This window comes from Macaca mulatta, chromosome 11 (assembly GCF_049350105.2).
Source record: "Macaca mulatta isolate MMU2019108-1 chromosome 11, T2T-MMU8v2.0, whole genome shotgun sequence".
Lineage (NCBI taxonomy): Eukaryota > Metazoa > Chordata > Mammalia > Primates > Cercopithecidae > Macaca > Macaca mulatta.
Genome location: NC_133416.1, coordinates 5,338,857 through 5,349,563, shown reverse-complemented (window position 1 = coordinate 5,349,563; position 10,707 = coordinate 5,338,857).

Here is a 10,707-nt window from a genome sequence, read left to right as displayed (position 1 = left end):
ATAAAATTCTTTTTATAAATTAATGGATTCAATTTGCTAATATTTCACTGAGAATTTTTGCATCGACTTTCATGAGAGATGTTAGTATGTGATTTTTTCTTGAATGTCCTTGCCTAGATTTGGTTTAGAGTAATGTGGGCCTCACAGAATGAATTAAAAAATATTCCCTCTTTTTATCTTCTGGAAGAGTTTGCAGTGAATTGGTATAATTTCTTTCTTAAGTGTTTGGGAGAATTCACCAGATAAATCTGTAAGGGCCTAGTGCTTTCTGTTTTAGAAGATTATTAGTTATTAATTCAATTTATTTTAGTGAAGATAGGCCTATTTAGGTTGTCTATTTTTGTTTGTTGGTTTGTTTTTGTTTTAGCAGATTGTGTCTTCTAAGGACTTGAATAATTTTACCTAAGTTGTCAAATTTGTGAGCATAGAGTTGTTCATCATTTTCCTTTATTATCCTTTTAATGTCCTTGGAACTTGTAGTGATGTGCCCTCTTTCATTTCTTATATTAGCAATTTGTGTCTTTTCTCTTTTTTTTCTTAGTTAGCTTGGCAAAAGGCTTATATATTTTATCAATCCATTCCAAAAATCAGCTTTTGGTTTTGTTGATTTTCTCTATTGATTTTCTCTTTTCAATTTCATTAATTTCTACTATAATTTTTATTTTTTTCACTTAATTTGGATTTTATTTTCTATTCTTTTTCTAGTTTCCTAAGGTGAAAGCTAGATTATTGATTTTTAGATATTTCTTCCTTTCAAATACATGAATTCAATTCTGTAAATTTCCCTAAAGCACTGCTTTCACTGAATCCCACAATTTTCAGTAAGTTGTCTTTTCATTTTTATTTAGTTAAAAGTATTTTTACATTTATCTTGAAATTTTTTCTTTGACCCATGTGTTATTTAGAAGCACACTGTTTAGTCTCCAAGTATTTGGGGATTTTCCATCTGTAGTTCTGTTATTGATTTCTAGTTTAATTCCATTACAGTCTGAGAGCAGACATTATGTTATTTCTGTGCTTTCACATTTTTTCAGGTGTGTTTTATGGCCTGAATATCCCATACATGTTTGAGAATAATGTTAAATTTGCTGTTGTTAGATGGAGTCGTCTATAGATGTAAATTATATTCAGATGATTGATGTTGCTGTTGAGTTCAACTATGCCGTAACTGATTTTCTGCCTGCTAGAACTGTCTATTTCTGATAGAGGGGTGCTAAAGTCTCTACCTATAATAGTGGATTCATTTATTAAGAATTGCTATGTCTTCCTGGAGTATTGACAGCTTCATCATTTTATAATGTCCTGCTTTATCCCTGATAAGTTTTCTTGCTCTGAAGTCTGCACAGTCTGAAATTAATACAGCTACTCCCACTTTATTTTGATTAGTGTTAACATAGTATTTCTTTCTCCACTCCTGAACTTTTCATCTATATATGTTTTTGTATTTAAAGTGGATTTCTTGTAGACAACAGAGAGTTGGGTCTTGTTTTTGGATCCACGCTGACAGTCTCTGTCTTTTAATTAGTCTATTTAGACTATTGGTGTTTACAGTGATTATTGGTATCATCAAATTAATATCTTTCATATTTGTTACTTTATTTCTATTCATTGCCCTTGGTATTTGTTCCTATTTTTGTTGCCTGCTCTTGTTATGCCTTTTTTAGTTTTAGTTGAACATTTTATATAATTCTCTTTTCTCTCATTTCTTCCCATATCAACTATATATTTTTTTACTTTTTTTCCAGTGGTTGCACTAGTGTTTACAACATACGTTGACAATAAATTCAAGCCCACTTTTACTTTTTGCTTTTGTTTAACTTTTTTTTTTTTTTTAATAGAGATGAGGTTTCACTATGTTGACCAGGCTGGTTTCAAACTCCTGGACTCAAACTATCCTCTTACCTCAGCCTCCCAAAGTGCTAGAATTACAGGTGTGAGTCATCATGCCCATCCTCAGGTTCACTTTTTGTTTGTTTGTTTGTTTGTTTTGAGACGGCGTCTCACTGTGTCACCCATGCTGGAGTGCAGTGGCACGATCTCAGCTCACTGCAACCTCTGACTCCCAGGTTCAAGCGATTCTCCTGCCTCAGCCTCCTGAGTAGCTGGGATTTCAGGCATGTACCACCACACCTGGCTAATTTTTGTTATTTTTAGTAGAGACAGGGTTTCACCACGTTGGCCAGGCTGGTCTCAAACTCCTGACCTTAAGTGATCTGCCCACCTCAGCCTCTCAAAGTGCTGGGATTACAGGCATGAGCCACCACGCCAGGCCAAGTTCACTTTTAAGTAGCACAATACAACTTCACAGATAGTGCAAGTACCTTATAATAAAACATTTCTAATTTTCCCTCCCATTTATTGTATAATAGTATATTTCATTTCTACATAAGCATACATAATTATATTATACATACATAAACATACATAATTGAATACCTTATTGCTATTATCATTTTTTTCTCGTTGGCCATGAACCTTGTGATTTGTGAGGAAAAGTATCACATCTATTCATTCCCACAGGAGCCAAGATAAGAATTATATCTGACATCCTCAAAAAATGAGAGTGGAGTGAAATATTTAAAGTGTTGAGAGAAAAATCCACCAAACTAGAATTCTGTACCCTGTGAAATCATCCTTTAAAAATGAAAGAAAAATTGAGACTTCAGAAATGAAGACACAAGGACCCAGGGGAAACTTTCTGTTTTTGTGCTTTAATGGACAGCCATGTAGAAATGGAATTGGACTAAAAGGTATGATCTAATGGTAATAGAGTGAAAAGGGGAAACCCAGCAATGCCTGTCTGTTCAGATTTTTCTTGGCCTCTCTGTGTAGCCTTCCTTCCTCCTGGGAATGGAGCAGGACCTCTCTGAATGAGGGTCTTCAAGGGAGAAGGGGAAAGGGAGAGAGTGACCCTCCTTGTTTTTATGGCTTGCTTTGGGGGAAGGGGTTCTAGTTTCTATGACTCACCCTGGGGAAGCAGGAATCGTTTTTCTGGTGGGGGTGGGAGCGGGCGGGATAGGGTCTCCCTTTGTCACCCAGGCTGGAGTGCAGGGGCACGATCTCGGCTGCAACCTCCACCTCCCAGGTTCAAGCGATCCTCCTGTCTCAACCTTCTGAGTAGCCAGGATTACAGGCGTGCGCCACCACAGCCCGGCTAATTTTTGTATTTTTAGTAGAGACAGCGTTTCACCTTATTGGTCAGGCTGGTCTTGAACTCCCAACCTCAGCTGATCTGCCTGCCTTGGCCTCCCGAAGTGCTGGGATTACAGGCATGAGCCACCCTGCCCAGCTGGATTCTTTCGGTTTCTATGACTCACTTTGTGGAGGGGCAGGAGGTAGGAAGGCAGAAGGAGGTCAGACAGACCTTGCTTCTGAGACCTTTCCAATCTTCAGTTCCAAGTAATCAGCATGCCAAGGCACCATACTTCAGGGTGTGCCCCAATACTGCTCTGTAAGTCAGGTGTTTGTTCCTCTGGCTCCTTTCAAGAATTTGTTTTTAATCTTCAATTTTCTGAAATTTGAATATAATTTCCTACAGGCAGTTTCTGGCATTTATTTGGTTTGGTGTTCTCTGAACTTTCTGTATCTGTGGTTTGACTTCTGACATTAATTTGGGGAAATTCTCAGTCATTATTGCTGCAAATATTGGTTCTATTTCTTTCTTTTCCTTCTCCTTCTGATATCCCATTGTGCATATATTAGTTACATCGTCTGTAGCGCCTGAGTTCTTGGATATTCTGTTCTGTTTTTTTCATTTTTCTCTTCGCTTTTAAGTTGCAATTGTCATATCCTCAAGTTCAGAGCTTCTTTCCTCAGCCATGTCCAGTCTACGAATGAGCCCATCAAAGGCATTCTTCATTTCTGTTGCAGTGTTTTTGATCTAGATTTCTCCGATATTCACCATGAGAACCTGGTAGAGCTTCTGGAGGCAAAAGTCACAAAAGTGTACCACCCCCCACCACCCTCCACTGGAGTTTTTATCACTCCGTCTTATTCACTGAGCCTCCAACAATCGATCAGTTACAGGTCTCGTTTCCCTGCTCCAGCTCTGGTTTCCACGGAGGTTTCAGCTCTAGCAAGTTGTGATTCTTTGTGTGCGCCTGTCTCTCTAGTTTTTCAAGCAACAGCTTGCCCTGTGACACCATCTCTCTCACAAATCTGAGAAAAAGCGTTGATTGTTTTTTAGTGTGTTTGGGTTTTTCCTTGTTGTTAGGATGGAATGACAACTTTCAAGCTACTTATATACCAGACCATAACCCAGACGTCTGTTCTGTTCATGTTTTAGATTATTTTTTTCTCTGTGATTCATGTTGAAAGTTTCTATGGTTACGTTTTCACTTTCACTAATGCTTTCTACTGTAATGTCCAACCTGTCATTAACCCCATCCAGTGCATTTTTCATCTCAAGCATTGTACTTTTTATCTTCAGAAGTTTGATTTAGATCTTTTTTACGTCTCCCATGTCTCTACTTAACGTTTTTTAATCTTCTCTTTAACTTTTGGAACATATTAAATACAGTTATGATAACTGTTTTAATGCCTCTGTCTGCTAATTCTAACATCTGTGTTAATTCCAGGTTGGTTTCAACTTTATTATTATTCTCCTCATTATGACTCATATTATCCTACCTCTCTGCATGACTGGCCTTTTTTACTATATGTTGATTTAATATACAAATTTTGCCCTGTTCAGGGCTGGATGTATTTTATTTCTTTTTCTTTTTTTCTTGAGATAGAGTCTCGCTCTGTCACCCAGGCTGGAGTGCAGTGGCGCAATCTCAGATCACTGCAACCTCCACCTCCTAGGTTTAAGCGATTCTCCTGCCTCAGCCTCCTGAGTAGCTGGGATTATGGCACACGCCACCACGCCCAACTAATTTTTGTATTTTTAGTAGAGACGGGGTTTTACCATGTTGGTCAGGCTGGTCTCGTGATCTGCCTGCCTTGAGCCTCCCAAAGTGCTGGGATTACAGGCCTGAGCCACCACACCTGGCCTGATGTTCTATAAATATTCTTGAAATTTGTCCTAGAGTGCATTTAATATACTTGGAAAGAGATTGATCCTTTTTGTGTTTGCTTGTAATATTTGTTAGGGGGGATCAGAGCAGCATTTGGTCTGAGGATAATCATTCCCCACTAGTGAGGCAAGACTCAACGCAGCACCCCAGGAATGAGGATATTTTCCAGTCTGGCTGGTGGGAACAGGTACTGTTTCCAGTCTTGTATGAGCTCCAGATACTGCTCCCTCTAATCTTTTCCCCTAGTTCCTTCTCCAGCCACAGGTACTGTACACACGTGCTAATCAGGACTCTGTGACCACTTGAGGGGGTCCCTCAATGCATCTCTACGTTCTTTTTTTGTGCAGCTCTCTCTTCTCTGGTTCTCTTCCCTGAAAGCCCTCTTTGCCTTAGTCTTTCTCAGTTCGCTTCATCTCCTCAATTCAAGGTGTCTTCCAGGATCCAACAAGGTTTCTCCTCCCTGCGCCATGCCTGAAATCTCTATTAAATCAGTAAGCTGGTAGACGTGTAGGAGTCATCTCAGCTCCTCGTTTCTCAAGAATCACTGTTCTTTGCTGCCTGATGTCTAATGTCTTGAAAACTGTTCTTTAATGTATTTTTCCAATGTTTTTGTTATCTGCGGCAAGAGAATAAATCCAGTCCCTGCAGAGCCTATTTATCCCTGTTACCAAGACGTGACCCTTCTGGGGTCTCTACTGAATATTCTCCACTGAGAACACCTAGTTCTCTCCACCTGGCTGGTCTGAACAAAGCTTCCCCGTGTGAGCGCTCAGGATGGCTCACCTTACTGCTTTCTGGCAGCGCTTTTCCTAGTTTCACGGAGTTTCATCCATGCTTATGTGGCTTTGCTTTCAGCAACAAACACAAGAGCAAACCTCTACCGGTTTCTGCAGCTCTTTCTCTAAAGCCGCTTCCTCTGCTTTGGCTTCTGTCCTGCAAATTGTGACTGCCTTAGCCTCACCAAACTTCAGTCTCCGAACCCTCCACTCACCATCACCCCTGCACTCTGCGTGGGTTCTCCTTTCCTGCGCTGAGGTCTGGAGAGTGCCTCCAGGCAGAAAGAAGAGGGGATCGTGGGATCCATCTCACTTGTTTCCTTTTTTTCAGGGATCATAGTCCTGCGCTTTCTGTTATCCAATGTTTAAAAACTGCTGTTTCATTTGCCCAGTTTTCTCGTTGTTTATTATGGGAGCGCAAGTCAAGTATAGGTTTCTCCATCACAGTGAAAGCAGAAGTCTTCAATGTAAGTGTTTTAAATGACAACATGCAAATCATTATATTGAAAGTGCTTTTTTAAATGAATATACCACTCCTACCAAAATTCTGATCACTCCTCTACAGAGGGCTGGCCCTTGTTTGAGAATAGCTCGTCTAGTGAAATCCATGGATGTAAAGCCTTTAATTCAACCACATTTATTCAAACATTTCATAAACCGTATCGCATGGCGGGCACGGTGCTCGGTTCTGAAGATCCAGAGACAGTAAGACGCCACTGGTGCCTTAAGGATTTCACTCTCAAAGTCAGCACCTTGTCAGAGTGTTAAAACCCAGTAAGGGCAGTGACAGAGATAATCGTGCGAAATACCAATGAGGCAGGGAAAGCGGGGAGGGGAACAGGCTGCTGAATCCAGTTTAGAGACAGGTGGAAGGTTGTCAAGGATTACTTCCGGAGGTGACACTTAAGCTGACTCTTTAAAGAGGAAAGCAACTCACCACGCAAAGAGAGGACAGTTTGAGCAAAAACATGAGGCAGAAACAGCACACAGTATGCCTGGGAACAACAGGCCATTTGAGGTTGCTGAAGCAAAAATTCCCAGAGAGGGAGAGGCAGGGGATGGAGCTGGAGAGGCCGGGAGAGGTCACGACAGGGAGGGCCTTCTGTGTCACACTGGGGAGCCTGCCACTAAGGGCTGAGTCTTTTACATAACTTTGCATGGTGGCTGGCAGGGTACATGCCCGCCTCAGCACGCAGCAGGTATTATTAGATGATGATCATGAGAGATAAATCTGAGAAACCGCAAAACTCTGAGCGGAGCCAAAATCCCTTAGGTTCCGAGGTTCCAGAAAGTTATCCGACTCCTCTGCCCCTTTGCAAATTCAGCTGAGATGTGTGGCAGTGGTGGTCAGCCAGCCCTGAGGTGCTGCTTTCTCGGCAATTGGCTGAGCCTCTAGACTTGCATCTATGGCTGGAGCATAGTAAGGAGGGAGAAGGGGAGAGCGTGAGTGAGACAGAGAAGAAAGACAGCACTAGGGGACAGGAAGTCACGCTGAGAGACACAGCCACAGTGGGGCTCAGATTGAAGGGATAGATCAAGAAACACTTTAACGCAAGAAGATGATTTCTGGTGTCAAGAGGAGAATCATATGCTTTCTCCCAGAAAACTCTGCAAATACTTGGTGACCAACCAGACCACAAAGCCGCGCGTTCAGGGGCTCCCTCCCTCCCCATCGTAGGGGTCTCTGGGAGTGGGGCAGGGCCTCCAGTCTAAACTCAAGCCAGGATTCAGACACATATGGACAATGCAGATGGGCCGGCCCCAGCAGAAGTCTATTTGTCTGAGGCGTTGAGGGGCCTCCAGAAAAATAATCCACATGGAAGGAAATGGGAATACCACCTGATCAGCTCAAACCATAACAAGACTGAGTCCTTTGCAGGGCAGGGAGTCTGAAAAAACTTCAAATGAGCAGATCGCCAGGGCATGAGTAGTACTGGCCAGGTATTTCTTTCACAGGTATAACATGAAGACAGGGGCTAAGGTACTCTTCCTGGCTTTGAAACAGAACATAAAGCCGCTCTGGCTCCTTGAGGGCTTCAGGTGCTGAGCTGTAGTGAGAAAGGGAACACGCCCGGGCTGCCCAGCAGGAGGTGGAAGGGCTGGAGAACAGCGTGAGCCACACAGGTGCCTGGCAGTGTGCCCAGGAACACTGTGCTCGTGGCCATGTGTGAGACATGCTCTGGAACTGCAGAAATCTCTCGGGGGTGATTTGTAGTGGGGTGAAGTTCCACATGAGTTGGAAGAAGGAAGAACGAGGGAAATGTGGATTATGACTATTAATGAGGCCTGGGAAAAGTTGAGTTCCACTAGGAAGGTACAAAGTTTAGGTTTCCCTAGGGAATCGCTAGCAAGCTAATAGCTGGCTCATCCTCGTAGAAGTTCTACCTGGACACCGTTGATCAGTTGAAATTGTTTCTCTTCAATTCTCCCTCTTGTAGCAAGTTTATGAGCTGCAAATGTCCCTGTTTGCTCAGGCCTAGGGCAGGAATCCTTCCTAGATCCTCATCTCTACAAGTGTCCTTCTCATGCTGATTAAATCCAGTGAGCAACCTCTACCACTAAAAAAAGCAGGGAGGTGCCTGTCTGAGCAAGATGGGGAGGAGATACAGGGAGGGTTCCAGGCCGCCGTGCCAAGCTCGCACAAAGACAGACCTTGAGACAAAAGAGACAAAGACGCTAAGCACAAACAGCTATTTTGTTTTCCACCTTATTGTTTTCCATATTTTCCAAATTATCTATAGAAAGAGGCAAATGCTAGTTTTTCAAAACCGAATGTAAAAAGTACAAGTAAGCTCAGCTTTTCACAATCTACATGGATGAGGCGCATCTGGGTTTTACGTGCTTTCCTTTTGGTCACCCCTCAGGCATTTGATCTTGATTATGTAACACACAGGAGTCACAAAGAGCAACCACCTGGTGTGACGGAGGGCGTTCTGCCATGCAGATGATGCAGAAGGTTGGTGTGGCTAAGCACTGCCAAATCTGACAAACCTGTATTTTGTGGCATCCCCCTTGGGGACAAGGACCCTGTTGTAGAAGGAGACAGACATGAACATATTTTCCTACTCACCTCCACTGGACCTTGGCTCATCCAGCGAGAGTGATTGACAATCCCCAAAGGCTGTTGGCCAACTATTTGCAAGAGGGGTCCATGGAGGGAAGCCTCTTCCACCTGTTACTCTTTTCTCTATCACTTCACATCCACAGGGGTCCCTAAGCCCCAAGACAAGGGTCAAGTGCAAATCTGGTAAGCCAAGAAGACCTAGCAGTTGTCAACTTAATTAGCCTTCAGGAAAAATATATGGCTATATAAGCACAGTAAAGTTGCTATAGAGACAGGCAGAGGAGGTGCATTTAGAACAGGGCCTCATCGCATCACCCGATAAAAATAAGACCCAGGCTTTTTAATAGCATGAATTACTTAAGTTTTAAATTTAACAGGGGACGACACCAAGGCACTCACTGGTTTTCAGAACATTTGAGGAATCTGGGCTGCCTGCTTCTGCATATGTTAGCAGCCATCACAACATATGCTCTGGCGGATGGCAATGAAGAGCTGGAAGCCCACGTGTCTCTCCCACCCCCTGAGATAAGAGATGGTCTTTCTCACTTTGGTTTGTCCTCTTTAATTGGGTGAGATTTTCGATGTGTTTCAGGAAAATTTCTGAGAAATAGCTCTACCGTGCTCTGCACTGGGCCAGTTGCATGTATTATTGCTAGTCATTGTAACAACCTTAGGAAGCAATGATCTCATTTTGCAGACGACAAAATAATGAAGCTCAGAGAGGTCCAGAACTTTCCCAAGGTCACGGAGCTACTAAATGGTGGAGTTGAGATTCAAATCCAGGTGTCCCCATTCCAAAGCCCATTGCTTTATGAGACATGAACCACAACCTCCGCACAGAGAGGAACCCAGGATGAGGTGAATCCAAGAAGCTCTACCATTTTTATTGGTATATGGCATGGACCTTGTTATAGTTTAATCTCTCTCCTAAGGTAGTCCCAAAGTGGATGGGTTCCAAGAAATTCCACAGAGATTCTGAGCTCTACTGGTGAGCACCTCTCCAATTATCCAAGGCAAGTGTTAATTTCAGACTGACTTCTCCTAACCATCCAACATGTTTCTGGACTGTCTCTTCCCTAAGTGAGGACCACCAGCATAATTAACACAAGATTCCAAACATCACTGAGAAAGTGTCCCCACTGCTCTTGCATCCATGAAAGCTTAACCATATGAAACCCAGCTGGAAATCCAAAGTGAAGTTCTTTTTGTTGACAACTTTGTCTTCGGATTATTCATGAACCTCTTACTTTGCAGAAGGATTTTTAAAAACAGTTTTCCAACAAAGGCCTACATAGTAGACTCAATCTGAGCCTCTAAGGCATCATCTTTCCTTGTGGGAAACTGCAGTGCTGGTGAGATGAGATTGGGTCTGGGACAATGGCAGTGGAAGGGAGAGGAAGCCAATGGGGAAGCCAGGGGACCCCTGGTGACAGTAGGAACAAGTGGTACCTATGTCCCTCCCCATTCAGTTTACCAGCTGAGGGTCATGACAGATGTCTGGGCTTCACAGGATCCGAGAAGGCATGTCTAGGGCAACACTGAAACACATGGCTTGACAGAAATTTGAACCAAAGCATCGAACCCAGTGAACGGGCAGAAGGGCAGAGAGAAGGCAGGTAGAAGCCACAGACCGGAGGCTGGGACCCAGGGCACAGCAGAAGGTTTAGAATCAGAGGGAAGGTGGTGGTGCCTCGGTAGAGTCCTTGGGCCATAGAACTCACCCCAGGAGCTTTTTCAGGCTACCTGCAGCCTGCAACGTGGGTGCAGAGTGTGGCTAAGGGAGCTGCCTGCTGGGACCAGCTCTACTGCTCAGGACGCTCAAATCCATCTGTATGCCACTGTCATCACC